Raw genomic sequence first — 18,341 nt, forward strand, 5'->3', positions numbered from 1 at the left:
TTTGATCCTATTGAACCTTTTGGGGTCAACCTATTGCCTGTCTTTCTAGACACGGTATATCTAATAATCCACACCCCCAAATGGGAGGGGCGGGATTAATGTCACAGGCAGGCCCTTGCGACGGGGGGGGTGGGGGCCAAGTGGGACATCTGCCAACGCACAAAAAAAAATGCACTCCATTTTTTTATTATGCTGTCTGCTCCGCCGCTGGCTCGGAGAAGACAACAAACATGCAGAGCGATCACCCTCTCTCCTCTTCCCCCTGCCCCGGTTACCTGTAATCTGGTATCTGCCATCTAGCTGCGGAAGCCAGGGTAGGCAGAGGATGGCTCTGCTCCTGTATGCTGCTGAGCATGCAGCAGAAGCTAAAAGAAGATGGCTGCCCCCATACAGACTCCACAAAGATGGCCGCCGCCCACCAATTAGAAGCCAGGGTTTCCTTCTCCAGGAAATATAGAGAGTACCGAAAAAAAGGGGCGGGGCTTAACGGAGGAGTGTGAGGAGAAGATTTGCAGGAAAAAGGTCCAGAGAACCTGCTTAATGCCTACTCCACCTTTTTAATTAACCAGGTAAGTGCCTTGGGGAGGGGAGAGAGTTTCTATCTTTCAATCTATCTATCAGAAGTAGTTTGTACAAAAAAAAAATCTAGACACATACATACTATACAAACACACACACAAGCACACAAAGAAGGTTTTTTTTGGGAGGGGGCCCGGAGATGTCCATGTGCTAGGCCCCAAGATTTCTGTTGCCAGCCCTGGGCACTGGTGTGACTACGCCCATTTTTATAGGCATAAACTTTATTTGTGCAGGCGTACGCCGTGCAGGGGGTGCCGGTAGAGGTGTCGGTGGGAGCGCACACAGGGAGTGAGGAGAGAGGACAGGCTGCCGCTGCAGCAGCAGTTCTCTCTCTCCCTGCCCAACGGTATCCGGACTGATCATAGACTGAATCATGATAGACAGTCATATAGTTGACCACTAATGGTCGACAGTCACAAGGTCGACAGGGTCAAAAGCTTGGCAGTCAAAAGGTCGACATACAATAGGTCAACAGGGTCCATAGGCCAACATGTAAAAAATCGACATGGTCAAAAGGTCGACGTGGTCAAAAGGTTTTTTACAAAATTTTCAGCCAACATGTGCCGACAGGCGGTATTTCATGCCCTACCATCCACTGGGGCGTGGAGGGAGAATAAAATAGTGCGCCGAGCGCAGCAAGGCACCGTGCCTGAAACATGGCGAGCGCAGCAAGCCATGCGAGTTGATGCCGTACTCTTAGTGTCCATGTCGACCGATGTCAACATAGACACCTTAAAAACAATAAAAACTCATGTTGACCTTTTTCCATGTCGACCTTTTAACCATGTCAACCTTTTTACCTGTTGACCTTTTGACCATGTTGACCTTTTTAATGTCGACCTTTTACCTGTCAACCTTTAGACCCTGTTGATCTTTTGACCCTGTTGACCTTGTGACTGTCTCTTTTGGCCAGAAAAGTAATAAGTGACAGAGGATAGGATGGGAGAGAACGAGTATGTACTAATGGATAAGGGGCTTATTCAGTTAGTCCTGCGGATCTCCAAAAATCTCTATTCGCCCGTGAACATGTGTGGAGCAGCGACAACATGATGGGGGTCACCAACCAAACCGATAACGCAGGCATGTCTGACTGCACGGGCCGTAGTCAGACTCTGCCACCCAAAACATGGCCAGCCTGTGACTGGTATCGCAGCTGGGGGGGAACCCAGTAGGGCAGATGTTACCCCAAAGCAACCAATCAGCCTCTAACTGTCATTTAAACAATTGTGCCAGATAAATGGCAGACAGGAACTGATTAGTTGCTTTGGCCAACTCCCATTTTATCTCTTTCCGAGGCTTGGTACCTCTCCCCCTGAGTTTTGAGACTATAAACTAAGCTGAAAGGGCAGGAAGAAACTGAGGCAGCCACACGTCACGCCAAGGCAGCAGCAGCATAGCGGCCACTGATAGGAGGAAAAAGTGCTATTTGTTCTAGGTCTCCCTGGGGGCAATGAGATCAGCAGCCAATCAAATTATATATGTTGTTCCAAGCAGGGAGATGTAAACTCTGGTTGATGCTTATTGAGATTTATGGCTTCCCCTAAGCCTAATTGTCTTCAGGAGGCCTGGATGCAGCTTGGATAAGTGGAGATCAGAGCGATGGTGATGGGCCAAGCGTCGCAGTGTTATGGAGGCCGGAGAGCTGATGTATGTAGTGATGGGCAGGTGTCGGCTAATAAGACGTTTACACACCCGCCCGCTGCCTCTGAGAATAACCATTTAGGCGGTTCGGGGTGATTGGCGCATTATTCTGCTTTTTGCTGATATTTTTTTTTTTTTACTTTTTTGCTTCTTAGAGACCTTCAAAAGATAAAACAAAAGCGGTTGAGAAAACGCAAGAAAGTGCAATGTAGTTGACATGGTGAAAATGTCAACGCGGCAATGGTCGACTCGACACATGAAAATGCCGACCTGAGTTTTATTAGACTTTTTTATACTTTACAATCGATGTGGACTGTGACTGGTTAATCTTCCTGGAAGCATGGCGAGCGAAGCGGGACGTTGGACACTAACCTTTTGGGGTTGACCTAGACATTACCGGCCGTCTACCTATTATGCCGCACCCTGCGACACGGAGAGGATCATCTACAATATGGGTAAAACCAAGAGTGAGCATATTCCTTTCCATATTCCTATAAGTACGCAATAAGCATTCAGCCAATCATTTCAGCAGGAACCAGTGACATCAGTGGCGGTGATATTAGTGATGTCACTAATTCCTAATAATCTGATTATGTACCAATGAAGAATGGTTGTCTTTGATACAATCCAGTTGGTGGACGACTCCATATTAGGGATGGACATCTGAAGCCGATGGTTGGCAACTATCGATGAACCCAGGTCGATGAGTTTTCTCCAAGGGTTGCCGCACCTTTGCACATACATGACTTTCCAGCACCAACTGGGTTTGCATACCAAATAACTATCGATGGTTACCTTGTAATAACTGCATGCCACCCCAAGGCGTGCTGTGATGGCGATGCCAAAATTTTTTTCGATGCAATTAGCATCTTCAGGCTACATAGGGGCCCTAGTGTCGCAACTTATGGGGGTGCGCTCGCAACTTCAAAAACTAAACGGTACCCATAGCACCCTTTTCTTCCCAGAAATCTCCCCTTAATTGTTGCACATACCATAGACAGCATCTGTTCACCATGGGGCTTGGGTAGACATACTGTCTAACTTCCCAGTGGTCCGGAAAGAGATGCAAACTGGTGGCCATACTGGGACGACAGTGCAGCAGAATTCACCATCATTGGTGCGGTCATCGGTATAAAACCATTGGTTAAAGATCAATGATGAAGCCATCGAGGGTTTAACTTTACACAAGAGTCATGTAGTGCAGCGGGAGATCGATTAGCATATATGTTACTTACATAATCACATTATATTGCGAATCATCGATGGTTGATGGCCAGCCCTATGTTGGAGGAGGAATCACCCCACAAAATGTCTATCCCCCCTCCACACAGCATGTTGGGGACAGGCTGATGGAGTATAGTCAGCTGCGCACTGACTGTTATGCAGATATTTTGATTCTTGTTCTACCATCGATGGCTTAAGGTTTTTATTCAATCGATGGTTTAACTTCTCACCTGTGCACAGTACGGCCAGAATTTGCCACCAGGTCTCCGCTAGCAGCATATACACCATCACTGGCCTCCCATCTAGTTACCGTGGCCATTAGACCATTGATGAGTGCATTGATGGTCGATGCTAGCAGTTGGAAGGTAAGCGTTAATAGGTGGATTCACCCTACAAACGTTCTGCCGACCCTCCTCCTTGCAGTGGACAGGGTTTAGACCGGCAGCAAAAGGTCGACGTGGAGAAGGTTGACACATAAAAACATTGACATGATTTTTTTTCTTCACTTTTTTGGTGTCAATGTCGACACCTGACGACATGGACCCACCGTTCCCTTGCTCGGCATGCTTCCAGCCATTTTACCAGTTCCAATCAGAGTCTATGTGGATGTTAAATTATGGGGAAAAAAACATACAAAATTAAGAAAATCATGAAAAACTCATGTCGATCTTCATGTGTCAACCAATGGCGGGTCCAGGGGTGTGGCTGCAGCACAGTTCAACATTCAAATAGGTGAGCCACACCAACTGACACACTGGCAGTAGGTGTTTCTCCCCTATTTGAATTTTGGGTACTTGTTTCCTAGCACGGTGCCACCGATTTTAATTGTATGAAATCGGGTCGCAAAAATCGGGTCGTTCGCATCGTATGCAACCAAATCGCATGCGATCGACCTGACCGACCCGATTTTAAAATTTGGAACCAATGTTAAATGCCCCCCCAGACCCCATTTTTCATTGGATGCCCCCCCCCATTGTTAACGCCACGCCACGATCAATGTCAACCCGAAGCGTGGCGAGTGCAGCGCGCCCGCGACGGGCGGCCGTACGCGTCCTCCGACCTTTTCATACCCCCACTATCCACGTCGGCGTGGAGTTGATTTTATATAGTGTGGCAAGCGCAGCGAGCCACCGAGCCCGAAGCGTGGCGAGCGCACGCGCATTACTTGCGGGGCTTGCTGCGCTCGCCACGCTTCGGGCTCGGTGGCTCGCTACGCTCGCCACACTATATAAAATCAACTCCACGCCGACATGGATAGTGGGGGTATGAAAAGGTCGGAGGACGCGTACGCTTCGGGTTCACGTTGATCGTGGCATTGCGTTAACAATGGGGGGGGGGGGGGCATTTGACATAATTAACCATCAGGGTGGGTTTACAATTAAAAATCGGGTCTGGGGGGCATTTAACATAGGGTACAATGTAAAATCGGGTCTCAGGGACCCTTTTTACATTGGTTCCAATATAAAAATCGGGTCGGTCGCGTCGGATGCCATTATAATGCCATGCGATGCGACCGATTTTCAAAGTGCGTTAAAAATGTGTTTAAAGCCCCAAAATCGGGTCGGCCGGGTCCCATCGCATACCTTAAGTTAAGGTATGCGATGGGACCCGACGGGCGCCGTGCTAGGAAACAACCGAATTTTGAACTGTGCTGCAGTCCCCCCTCTGGATCCGCCGCTGGTGTCAACCTTTGCCACATTGACTTTTTGCTTGTGTCGCTGTTCCGCATGTAATAGGATTATGTTGCGTGCTTCAATTTCATGTCCATGATTAACCTGAGCTGTATTCTGCCTGACAATTTCTCCTTACATGCGGATCCTGCTGCAGGTGAGTGACCAGTTAATCTCCGCTGACACGGAACGCCGACTTGCTTTGTAGATGTCAGGCTCGGGGCTCTCATTCCTGAGAACGCAAAGCATAGCATGGGGATGGAGGCTGATAGCTGACATCAGCGGAGGCTCTGCTGCTGCTGGACCTGATAGAGGCAGATCCGGTGAGATCACCCAGGCAGGACAGTTAATAACAGGGAGATACATTAGCAACAAGGAGACAAAGAAGCGCTCGGATATGGCGCACGGTGACCTTCTGATCATTGTGCTGCATTGTGGCTGTGCAGACATGTAGACATGTTCATTATACTTTCCCCTGACTCATACAGAGGAGCCGCGACCGCCACAGGCGGCACAAAGCACCTATATTAAATGGCGCCCGCATTATTAATTGGGGGACAAGGTCTTTCTTTGTTTTTATTGTATAGAATGTTCCTGTCTGAAAACCTGTAAATAATGGGCCTGATTCAGCATGGATTATAAATGATAAGGTGCTCACAGCAGATTAGCGTATGTGATCCGAAGCAATGCAAAGGCAGGAGGAAGTGCATACAACCCCCACCCCCTTGCCTGCATTCCACCTCCTGCCTGCATACCACCTCCTGCCTACATACCACCCCCTGCCTGCATACCACCCCCTGCCTGCATACCACCCCCTGCCTGCATTCCACCTCCTGCCTGCATACCACTCCCTGCCTGCATACCACCCCCTGCCTGCATACCACCTCCTGCCTACATACCACCTCCTGCCTGCATACCACCCCCTGCCTGCATAACACCTCCTGCCTGCATACCACCCCCTGCCTGCATAACACCTCCTGCCTACATACCACCCCCTGCCTGCATACCACCTCCTGCCTGCATACCACCTTCTGCCTGCATACTACCTCCTGCCTGCATACCACTCCCTGCCTGCATACCACCCCCTGCCTGCATACCACTCCCTGCCTGCATACCACTTCCTGCCTGCCTACCACCTCCTGCCTACATACCACCTCCTGCCTGCATACCACCCCCTGCCTGCATACCACCTCCTGCCTACATACCACCTCCTGCCTGCATACCACCCCCTGCCTGCATACCACCCCCTGCCTGCATAACACCTCCTGCCTGCATACCCCCTCCTGCCTGCATACTTCCATCTGCCTTCATAACCCCCCACTTGCATACCACTTGCTGCCTGCATTCCTCCATCCCCTGCCTGCATACCACCTCCTGCCTGCATAACATCTCCTGTCTGCATACCACCATCTGCTTCATAACTCCCCCTCCCACCTGCATACCACCCCCTGCCTATATACCACTTCCTGCCTACACTCCTCCCTCTGCCTGCACACCACCATCTGCCTGCATACCACCTCCTGCCTGCACACCACCTCCTGCCTGCACACCACCCCCTGCCTATATACCACTTCCTGCCTACACTCCTCCCTCTGCCTGCACACCACTAGGGATGGCCATCGTTGCCATTGCCATCGATGGCAATTCTGCAACAGGCCATCGATAGTGCTAAACTATGCAATGGATAACCATCGATATTTTTACATATCGATGGTCATCCATTGTGTTTGATTGATTGGCCTGTGGGCCAATCAAAACATGGGGGCGGGCTTTGCGAGTGTCAGGGGGCAGGGCTATGCTCAGTGTCCCGGCACTTTGGAAAAAACCCCCCGACAAACATCGTTTTGCTGTTCCATCGATGGAGGGAAACCATCTGGTTCTCCCCCATCGGTGGCAAAAGTATTCAACATCGGCCATGAACCATCGATGATTTTGAATCATCAATGGTCAATGGCCATCCCTACACACCACCATCTGCCTGCATAACACCTCCTGCCTGCACACCACCTCCTGCCTGCACACCACCTCCTGCCTGCATACCACCTCCTGCCTGCACGCCACCTCCTGCCTGCACACCACCCCTGCCTGCACACAACCTCCTGCCTGCATACCACCTCCTGCCTGCACGCCACCTCCTGCCTGCACGCCACCTCCTGCCTGCATTCCACCGCTTGCCTGCACACCACCCCCTGCCTGCATTACCATCCCCTGCCTGCCTACCACCCCCTGCCTGCATTACCATCCCCTGCCTGCCTACCACCCCCAGTTTTTGTTTTTTTACTCTTTTTTCCCTATTATAAAGCACTGCAGCATATCTTAGCTCTACATGAATAAATTATATATTGTTGCTACTAATAATGCTAATGATAAATAATTCTCTAAGAGTCTCTTTAGCCTGATCTTGTTTTTACATTAATAAATGATCAGTTTACTAAACTCTCTGGGGAGCGGCAGAATATTTAACGGTTCCATTTAACCTCACATGGGCTGGAACGCTGCAAATTGGGAATAAGTGGATTATGCTGAACTGTCATTGAATTCAGTTACTATTATTCCGGCGGGTCTGCTGCAGCCAATTTCTCCTATTCCGTATCACATAACGACTGACTGACTGTACGGTACATTAGTAACAGTACTACAGACCAACACTGTGATGGCTACGTATGGTACTCCGCAGCATACTCATATGGCTACTGGCCTTCTGTGCCGACGCTAGTAGGAGACAAGCTCACTTGGCATTCTATTAGTATAAAAAGGAGGATCTGTTCTGACGCTGTAGCTCCGGAATACAAATTAAGCTCTGCAACAAATTAAGCTCTACTCCTAACACAGCAAGACGCAATGCACTCCTTCAAGCTTCTGTGACATCATTGGGCCCGCCCCTCTAACAGTGCACCAATCCACACACACTGCACCATGCTTAAGCAAGTCTGGGAAACTGGGCACAGGCAGGGCACAGACAGGACTCACTCGGCGACCCCCCCCCTCACCCCGGCCGGGACAGAAGGCACATCAGCTAGGGGGACCCCCGGCATTACACCCAGATGCCGGTAGGATCCCCCCAGACCCCCCCCTCAGTGGGCCGCACCAGCCCCAGGTAACTCAGCGGCGGTGCACACACACACACACACACACACACACACACTGACTCTCCCCCGGCCTCACTGACTGACTCTTTCTCCCCCCACCACCACCCACGCTACCCAAGGCTCTCCCTACAGGAAGATTAAAGATGGTGCCGCAATGGCTGCCTAGGAACTGTGCACCTCTTCCGCTGGCCAGCGGCGGCGCCGCTTCTCTTCCTCAGCCAGATGGCGCCGGAGGTCTCCTTCCTTGACTCCGGTGTCTTCTGGCCTCTTCTGCGGCCACCGGAGCTGTTCTCCTCGCTGCCCCTGTCTTCTTCCTCCAGCAGCGTCCTCTTCCCTCTTCTGGAGCACTCCTGTGTTCCGCTGGCGGGGGATCCTCTTCTTCCGCCTCCCGGCGGCGTGTGACATCAGACGCCGGGGGCAGGGTGTAGTACGACACGCGAGCGCTGATTGGCTCGCCGGGGCCGGTTTCTATTGGCAGCCGATTCGGGAGCCATGATTGGCTCCCAAATGGCACCAGGGTTTAAACACTGAGGGTGGCGTTTTCTATTGGCGGCCACAATGGCGCCAAGTTTAAACAGCCCACACGCCGCAGCTCGCGCTGTTGGCACAGGGATCAGACAGCTGGGGGGGGGTCACAGCACCATCTCTCCCTGTCCCTGCTGCTGCTGCCCCGGTGCTGGGGCACATTGTTACACCCCCCCCCCCCCTTTTTCCTTTGTAGTCCCTACAAAGTCCTCACTCCGATATCCGGGGGTTAGGGCATTCCGAGGTACTACTAGGGAAGTCGTCTTCGAGGGCCCAGCCTGGACCGACTGTGGCCCCACTTTCTTCCACAGGCTCGGGACTAATCTCCGTACCTCCTGACACTACTCTTCGTACCATCTGGGAAATTGGCTGCTTGTTATGGCCATTCACCATAGGCCACCAGGGAGAATCCTCTTCAATGGGTGCAGTGTCCACCCATGCTTCATCCTCCACCTGGTCCGGGTCGTCATCATGGGCTCCATGAGGCGGAGCTGACCACCATCCTATGGTGAATTCCTCTGGGGCATCTCTTTCCTCCCGGGCAATCGTCCCCATCGGACAAGCTTCTTCATGGGGCACCTCCGACGGTTCCATATCTCTAGGAACGGTGCCTCCCATGGAATCACCATCCTCTCTTTCCCCTTTCCTCACACGTCCTCCCTCCATGGTTCCTCCCATGGACAGCTATTATGCTCATGTCCATAATTCCCACAGAGCAAACAACAGGGCCGTTTCTTCTCTTGGACCTTCTGTCCACACCTTGGAACGACATCCTGGACCATCTGGGTCGTCTTCCTCGGAGGCATCTGGCGGGCTTCTTCTATCGCAGCCTCACTCCAGGGACAATCACTGGCGAAGTTTCCAAGCTGCTGACATGTCCTGCAGGGGGTAACAGCAAACTTCTTGCGCCCCTTCTCCCAGCGCTCTTCTTCGGCTCGCTGGATCGACCGCTGCACCATCATCCTAACTTCTTCTCCGGTTACCGTCACCCATCCGCCGTCGTCCTCAACCACACGGAGGATCCTTTCCCATGAAATCAGCTGGGGGGTCTTCCTGGGGACGTTCCACATCATGTCCATGGTGCGTATCCTGCCGACTACGCCAAATGTGAGAGGGGTGTTGGGGGCAGTGCAGTGTGGTGCCTGCTGCCCTGCAGGTGTCTCCGGACCACTTACCTGGTGCCACACCCTCTCACCTTCAGGCCATGTCAAACCACGGTCCTGGAAACTGCGGCACCTGGACACGATGGATCTTCTTCCCGATGGATCTTCTTCCCGATGGATTTTTCTACCGGTATTCTTTGCTATACGGGTGGTTGAGCAGGCTCCACAGTTCAACTCACAGAGGGTTGAATTTGGAGGGGGTGTGGGTGGCTGCGACCTTCACCGGCTGGGTGAATGGTCATCATTAGCCGGAGCCTCAGCCACCCAGTTTCACCTATAGGTGCTTGCGCACCCAGGTGTTTAGATAAGGGACTCACGTCTGTGTGCAGTCCCTAAGCCGGTACATAAGGGAAGGGGAGACAGACAAAAGTAAAGACTACTAACTCCCAGGCTCTTGTTACCTTGACGGGTGCTCTCCAGCACCTGTAGGGGAAACACAACCTCCCTATCCTATAACTTTCTCTAACACGGGGCTAACTGACCTACGCTCCCTTAACAACGTTACATTAAAGTGCAGATATCTAATTGCTCAGTACATGTCAAAAACACACAGACAATAACCTTAAGCAACAGAGAATACAATCAGTGGGAATTTACTTATCACCCTTCCCCTCACTTAACACCGGCTCTTCCCACGAACAGCGATGATGCGAGGGAACAGCTGTTCCCTTTTTCCTACAGAATCCTGGTCCCAGAAAGAGCTACCACAAAGCCTACTGTTCCCAGCGACAAGACCCTTTAGGGGAGTGAAAACCACCCCCAACCAAAGAGGAGACGCAGGCCGATATAGGCCCGAAACACTTCACAGGCCTTAAAAGGCCGAACAGACAGGCCTTAAGAGGCCTAAAATTCCTGACACGCCTGAAGCGATTGCGCAGGCCTAGAGCCTGACTAATCAATTACATTAGTGACTCTGGCCTAGTGCCAGAGACACTTACCATTTAATCACTCCTAACTGTGGCTCAGGCCTAGTGCCTGTCAGTAGCCACAGGCCTAGTGCCTGCCTGGGCCCAGGCCTAGAGGCCTAAATGGGGGCACAGGCCTGGGGCCAGATAGGGTGCACAGGCCTCGGGCCTGGTAATTGAGCCTATGGGCCTAGCGCCAAACTTAGTAGGGGCCACGAGCCTGAAGGGCCCGACTATATGCCACGGGCCAGGAGGGTCCAACAATTAAATACCCCGACTAATGTGGCCACAGGCCGGAAGGACCTGATTTTGCCTACGGCCTAATGCCCGAACACCCGGTGGTCTAGGGAGGGGAGTAGGTGGCCCAAGGGCCGCCTACCTGCTGTTGGGAGAGGCCGCGGGGGGAGCTTAGTCAGCTGTAGTGCTTTCCACCCCCGCTGGCCTCTCCAGGTCCGGCCGCCATCTTCTTCTGCCACTGGCCATTGCTGGCCAGCGGCGCCGCCGCTTCTCTTCCTCAGCCAGATGGCGCCGGAGGTCTCCTTCCTTGACTTAGAGCTATTCTCCTCGCCACTGCCGTCTTCTTCCTTCAGCGGCGTCCGCTTCACTCTTCTAGAGCGCTCCTGTGCTCCGCCGGCAGGGGATCCTCTTCTTCCCGGCGGCATCTGACGTCAGGCGCCGGGAGCGGGGTGGAGTACGGCGCGGCAAGTGCTGATTGCCGCTTTCTATTGGCTGCCGATTCGGGAGCCATGATTGGCTCCCAAATGGTGACAGGGTTTAAATGCCGAGGGCAGTGTTTTCTATTGGCGGCCACAATGGTGCCAAGTTTAAACAGCAGCCGCACGCATGAGACACTCGTGCGTCCCAGGCAGATGGAGCGCATCTCCGCTGGAGCCCACATGATCGCCTCTTCGCCGGCGTCCGCCAGTGCAGGGGATCTGTGTGAAAGGCACTCACTAGGCTTGCCAGGGATGCCGGGGACAGAGCTGCAGCTCGCGGGGACAGTACGGTGACTACGCAGGGCTACTGCGGGGACACTATGCTGACTACGCTGGACGGCCGTTGCCCTATGCTGACAACGTAGCTTGGCCTATGCTGACAACGTAGCATAGTGTGGCACCATGAAACTACACAAATACCGTCCCTATTTTTGGACAAAACCATAATGCATCCACGTTATGTACGTGGATAAGTCAGCACCGCCACCGCCATGTCACTAGTGGATCTGCAGCACACTGTGGGTAGGGTGGTTTGGACAGGGAGGGCACCAGCGTGAGAGTTCCAGGACACATTAGACAAGGACAGATGACTCATGTGATCTGATTCCATACTGCTCTTCAGCAGAGCGTACTAGTCCCCCCCCCCCCCCCTTTCCCATCCTTCTTCCTCTGTCATTGCAAGCTGCTCATCTGTCTCTGCACTGGTCGCCCCTGAATTCCCCCAGCACGCTCTTGTCACGCAAGTTTAAAGGACTCATGTTCAAGATTCACCAGAAGCGATCGGAAAAGTAGGGAGCGCTCAGCCAGACGTAAGTTGGGATTATTTTCTGGCCCACCATCCCGCTATTGGAGCAAGGCAGATAATTTAACCACTTCAGTGCCAAAGCAGCTCCTAGTCTATAACCCCTGCCGCCAATGTGTCCCGGGGGCTGCATCCCCTGCCTTTCTTGCCGACCCAGCTCTCAACTCTCAAATTCCCTTACAGACTCTAGTGTATATCTTCCATCCAGATTGCTGACGCTTCTATATGGGCGTAATTAGTGGGGGCATCTCCCAGTAAGCTGAGACTTGTGGTACCACAACGGCAGTGAGCCTACTCCTGCCTGAAAGGGCATTCTGCACCTTGTAGTTCCACAATATCTGACACAACTTCCGTTTCATTACTTTATGACTGTGGGTATACAGATCGCTCGCAGACAATAGGCCAGATGCACTAATCTTCAAAAGTGATAAAAAAGCCAGCCAATCAGCTCTTGTCTAACATTTTTAAACACAGCCTGTGAAGTGGCAGGTAGGAGCTGATTGGCTGGCTGTTTATCACTCTCCATCACTTTTTAAGCTTAGTGCATCTGGCTCAATGTCTAGGTCAACACCAATAGGTTGGCATAGACTATGTTGACTTTAGATAAAGGACGACTGGCACTAGGTCAACTAAGGTTGAGATGCACTAGATTGACACTGACAAAAGGATGACACAAGCACATGTTGACATGTGAATGGTCGACACGTGGGACTTTTTCAAGCGATGATACGCAGTACACTAATTGTGGGTCCGCCTGCTCAGGTATCGACATTAACACCATTAAACTCATGTCAACTTTTCTATGCGTCGGCCATTATCTTGTCTATCATTTTCTAGGATGCAATAGAGAAAAGAAAACAGGATCTCATTGGTTGCTATGGGCAACATCACCAAATTTACCGGCAAATTTACTACAGCTTCTAATCAGATTCTGCCTATCATTTTCTAGGATGCAATAGAGAAATTATAGACATAGGCCCTTATTCTGGTTCACTTGCAAAGGCAAATTCCTTCTTAAATAGAAAACATGTGCACTGCAGGGGAGGGGGGCAGTTAGATTTGGATGTGTTATTTTGTTTCTGTGCAGAGTAAATACTGGCTGCTTTATTTTTACACTGCAATATATATCTCACTTTGAAGTAAAACCCCACCCAAATCTAATTCTCTCTGCACAAGTAAAATCTACCCCACCTGCAGTGCACATGGTTTTGTCCATTTGAGAAGGAATTTGCCTTTGCGAGTGAACCAGAATAATCCACATAATCTGATCGGTTGCTATTGGCAACATCACCTCTTTTACGAGGACATTTACTAAGATGGGAGCTCTATTTCACATGTTGGTATGGGCAACCATTTGGTCTACAGCATGATGGTCGACAGTCATTAGGTCGACACCGTTAGGTCATAACGACCTGTCGAACTAATGACCTTTCGACCTAGAACCATGTCGACCTAGAACAATGTCAACCTAGACCCATGTCGGCCTAATGGTGTCGACCTTATGACTGTCGGCCATCATGCTGTAGACCAAATGACCGCATCCCTCAGATCCTATCTATTATCTTCTAGAAGATGCAAAATAAATAAGTGGTAGATTCCGATTGGTTGCCGATAGCAACAGCCCATGTGAAATAGACCCCCATCTTAGTAAATTTCCCCATTAGAAGCTTTAGTAAATATAGCCCTAAATGACAGAATTAGCGGATGCTTCCTTTTCTGTAACCTGCATTGTTCACATTTGTGCTGAAAACGTGTATATAAAAAAAAATACAATAGAAAAAACCTCAATGTAAACTATAGGCACTATACATGGCAATGTACGCATGACGTGCGCTGCTGGGCGGGCGCTGGAAGTGTTCACTTCCCGCAGGTTTAATTACAGTGTAATTGTCACTCTCGGAAAACACCGGTTGCTTTCAAGGCCGTGTCGTGCGGTAATTGTCATATTTGTTGGATACCCAGGTGACAGGCCAGCAGAGCATAATTTCTAGATGGATTTCGGAGCGTACACAAACCATTTAACTCCTTTCTGTCACACATCCCATCTCCTATCAGCGTGGTCCTCTTACGTGCAGTTTCATGGTACGCAGGCGCAGATTTAGTGGACTGGACGCCCCTGGGCACAACATTTTATTATTTTCATTATTAGGTGATAAACTTTTCTTTGGCGATATCCGACGTATTTTAATATAATGGAGGTGAGGGAGTACCCTCCCATCGCACGTCCTAAAGCCTCATTCTCGTTCTCGGATTGGTTCCACAAATGTCACACGTCGTCACCAGAGTCAGATGGGGCAGATGGAGAGATGGCTTGGACCTCCACATAAATATTGGCCCATCACCATGACAGCAGGATGACCATATGCTACCGGCTAGCCAAACGATTGGTCATAAATCATAAGTATTAAATTGTATTTCTAGTTTTCCACACAGAATGTCCAGGTTGGGCACGCTCCACAAGCCACACCTTCATTCATGGTAGCCCCACCCCACAATCAAACCACTCCCACTTCAGGCTATTGGGTCTGTCCATAATGAGACTTGTAGGACACACCCAGGAAGATAAGCAATAACCGTACCTGTGGGCGCTGCCTAAGCTGCTGCTCTATAACTATAAGATGAAACATGTTGGGCAGGTCAATATGGATGCTGAAATATTCTGTATATAGAGGGTATGGTACAGTCTTATTTAGGACCTAAAGGCATTCAGTCTCTATTAGGGTAGGTCAGATAAGTAGGTACATATATATATATATATATATATTATTAACAGTTTCTTATATATCGCAGCAGATTTTGTAAGTCCGTCTGGAATAGTCCGTGTATACGCAAATGGCACTCCGCAAGCAGACAGCGGAGACGGCAAGGTCCAAGGCCTCAACGGTGCAGGTGCTGGTCCGGAACACTGCTCCTGAGAAAAGTGTTAGCCTAACACCGAAACGCGTTGAGCATTTACCGCCACCTTTATCTTTGTTCCAGACCAGCACCTGCATCATTGAGGACTTGGACCCTGCCGCCTCCGTTGTCTGCTTGCTTAGTGCCATTTGCTTATACTATTCCAGACGAGGGAGTCCCCTGTAATCCGGTGAGTAGACGCGGTGCGCACCGCGTCTATTCCCGCAGCAAAGAGGCTGGGGGCTGACCAGCAGCTTACAGAGACGCTGGTCAGGCCCCCACAGCGGTGAAAATGGTGGGCGAACTTTCAATTCAGCTTAATCTCAGGGTAACCCAGGGTTGCCCATCCTCCCGAAAAATCGTGTCCCCCTCCTGGCTCCCTTCTCCGCATCTTGATGGTACCGGGCTGGTAACGTCATTAAATAAATAACATTTCTCAGTTAGAATCACCTCCTTATATCTTGTCTGCGTTTGTCTCCAGAGAAGGGAGCGGTCCGTCCGTATGTCATAGAGGAACCTGTATCTTATCACGTTCTATCTCTGCACTAATCCCATACATCAGCACATATAAAGGGGATCTCGCTGTGATACAAGTAATCACTGGCGCACCTCCGGGGCACAGCTTTCATCCTGATAATGTTGTCTTTGTGCCGCTAAATACTTCATATGGAAAAGATAATTCTTCCATTCCATTAAGATGCTGGAAACACAAGGCACAGGGCCTAATTCTCATCTCTGGACTGCTACTATTCGGAGCCTAGCCATCAGTTAGCCGCCGCCGCCCGCCCGAGTGCACAGATGCAAATGGCATCGCCGCCCTGAAACCTGGCAAATCAATTGACTGGCTTTTATTGTGAGGAGAGCTTGCGCTTGCGCACTACGATATGCAAACGTGCACAGTCTGATCATCGCTGGGGCTGCGAATTTGCTGCCCAGCATACGGGCCAGAATTAGATCCATAGAGAACCAGCCTCCCATGCAGGAACCTGTATCTGTCTGGGGACGGTGATAGATAGATAGATAGATAGATAGACAGATAGATAGATAGATAGATAGATAATGATACATAGATTAGATAGACTGACAGATAGATAGATAGATAGATAGATAATGATACATAGATTAGATAGACTGACAGATAGATAGATAGATAGATAATCATACATAGATATGAAAGATAGAAAGATAATGATACATACTGTAGATATGATAGATAGATAGATAGATAGATAGTAAGAAATGATAGATAGAAGTAAGAAATGATAGATAGATAGATAGATAGATAGATACATACATACATACATAGATACATACATAGATAGATAGATAGTAAGAATAGATAGATAGATAGATAGATAGATATTGCAGGAATGGGATGGATATATATTACACACAGGGAATGTTCTGCGGAGAGCGCGGCCAGGCTCCATCCTATCACATGATGCGGGTTAATATGTTGCTTAGAAACCAGGTGACACAATGTTGCAGATGCAAATTACAGGCAGTAAATGTAATTGCAGAGATGGATGTAGACACTCTCTGTCCCCAGACGTCTGTATGTGACGTGACCACTGCTGTCTGCTAAAAAGCGACAGATGTTTCTCACCGAGGAAGAGTATAAGCATGGCGCATGCAGCGGCTGTAGCGCGCTGCGGGAATGGCTCAGAATGTACTCAGTAACTGCTGGACAACACAAACACGCAACGTGTGTGTGTATGTATGTGTGTGTAATAGTTATACCAGTCTTTGGTGTGCCATCGGTCTCTAATACACGTGAGCCTTGGTGCGTTCAACCACCAAAGAAATACATATATGATTGCATGACCAGTGAAGTACAGATGTGCTGCTGTCAGTGAGGCAGGGATGTGCTGCTGTCAGTGAGGCAGGAATAAGCTGCTGTCAGTGAGGCAGTGAGGTGCTGCTGTCAGTGAGGCAGGGATTCACTTCTGTCAGTGAGGCAGGGATGCGCTGCTGTCAGTGAGGCAGAGATGTGCTGCTGCCAGTGAGACACGGATGTGCTCCTGTCAGTGTGACTGGGCGCTCCTGTCAGTGAGACAGGGATGCGCTCCTGTCAGTGAGGCAGGAATGGGCTGCTGTCAATGGGGCGGGGGTGCGCTCCTGTCAATGAGACGGGGATGGGCTGCTGTCAATGAGGCAAGGATGTGCTGCTGTCAGTAAGGCACGGATGCGCTGCTGTCAGTGAAATATGTATGTGCTGCGGTCAGTGATGCAGGGATGTGCTGCTGTCAGTGATGCAGGGATATGCTACTGTCAGTGAGGTGGGGATGTGCTCCTGTCAGTAAGGCAGGGATGTGCTGCTGTCAGCAAGGCAGGGATGTGCTACTGTCAGTAAGGCAGGGATGTGCTGCTGTCAGCAAGGCAGGGATGTGCTCCTGTCAGTAAGGCAGGGATGTGCTGCTGTCAGTAAGGCAGGGATGTGCTACTGTCAGTAAGGCAGGGATGCGCTTCTGTCAGTAAGGCAGGGATATGCTGCTGTCAGCAGTGGTGCAAGTAGGATTTTTTTATTGGTGGTACTGATAGCCTCCACCAAAAATGGGCGTGGTTATGTGTCAGGAGGGGGCGTGGTCACACAAAGCTAGAGGAGTGACTAAATGACAATAGTAGCATGGAATCAGAAGACAGGGAATGAAAAACAGGGAATGACTGGGGGTGGGTTGGCTCTTGCTTGGGGGAGAGCCGGGCAGATTGTGCTTACAATTGTGGAGCCTGCTCTTCATGCTGTCGGCGCTGCTGATGCCTGTCAGTGTGACAGGCTAAATCAGCAGTAGCCGGTAGCTGCATACAGCACCAATCATAACGCTGGGTGGGGGGGCTGCGGTTGCATTATATTTAGACTTAAAATAAAAATAGAATTGACAGTGGCTCAGGCAGTAAGTGGTACTGCGTACCTGCAACATATTTCTTACAGGTACTCCGTACCACGCCGTACCCCCTTACTTGCAACACTGGCTGTCAGTGAGGCGGGGATGTGCTGCTGTCAGTGAGGTAGGGATGTGCTCCTGTCAGTAAGGCAGGGATGTGCTGCTGTCATTGAGGCAGGGATGTGCTTCTGTCAGTAAGGCAGGGATGTGCTGCTGTCAGTGAGGCGGGGATTTGCTGCTGTCAGTGAGG

At 50.5% G+C, this 18,341-nt stretch overlaps 1 long non-coding RNA gene across 1 annotated transcript in view; it reads left to right on the forward strand.

The window, feature by feature from the left end:
* Positions 1 to 348: 348 nt before the first annotated feature.
* LOC146035250 (uncharacterized) overlaps positions 349 to 18,341 on the forward strand; it is a 47,652-nt gene continuing 29,659 nt past the window's right edge. The window contains exons 1-2 of the long non-coding RNA XR_014460608.1: positions 349 to 569; positions 2,376 to 2,687. This is a non-coding gene — a long non-coding RNA (uncharacterized LOC146035250). The remainder of the gene's footprint in view (positions 570 to 2,375; positions 2,688 to 18,341) is intronic.

Source organism: Crinia signifera, chromosome 9 (assembly GCF_055691185.1).
Source record: "Crinia signifera chromosome 9, ASM5569118v1, whole genome shotgun sequence".
NCBI lineage: Eukaryota > Metazoa > Chordata > Amphibia > Anura > Myobatrachidae > Crinia > Crinia signifera.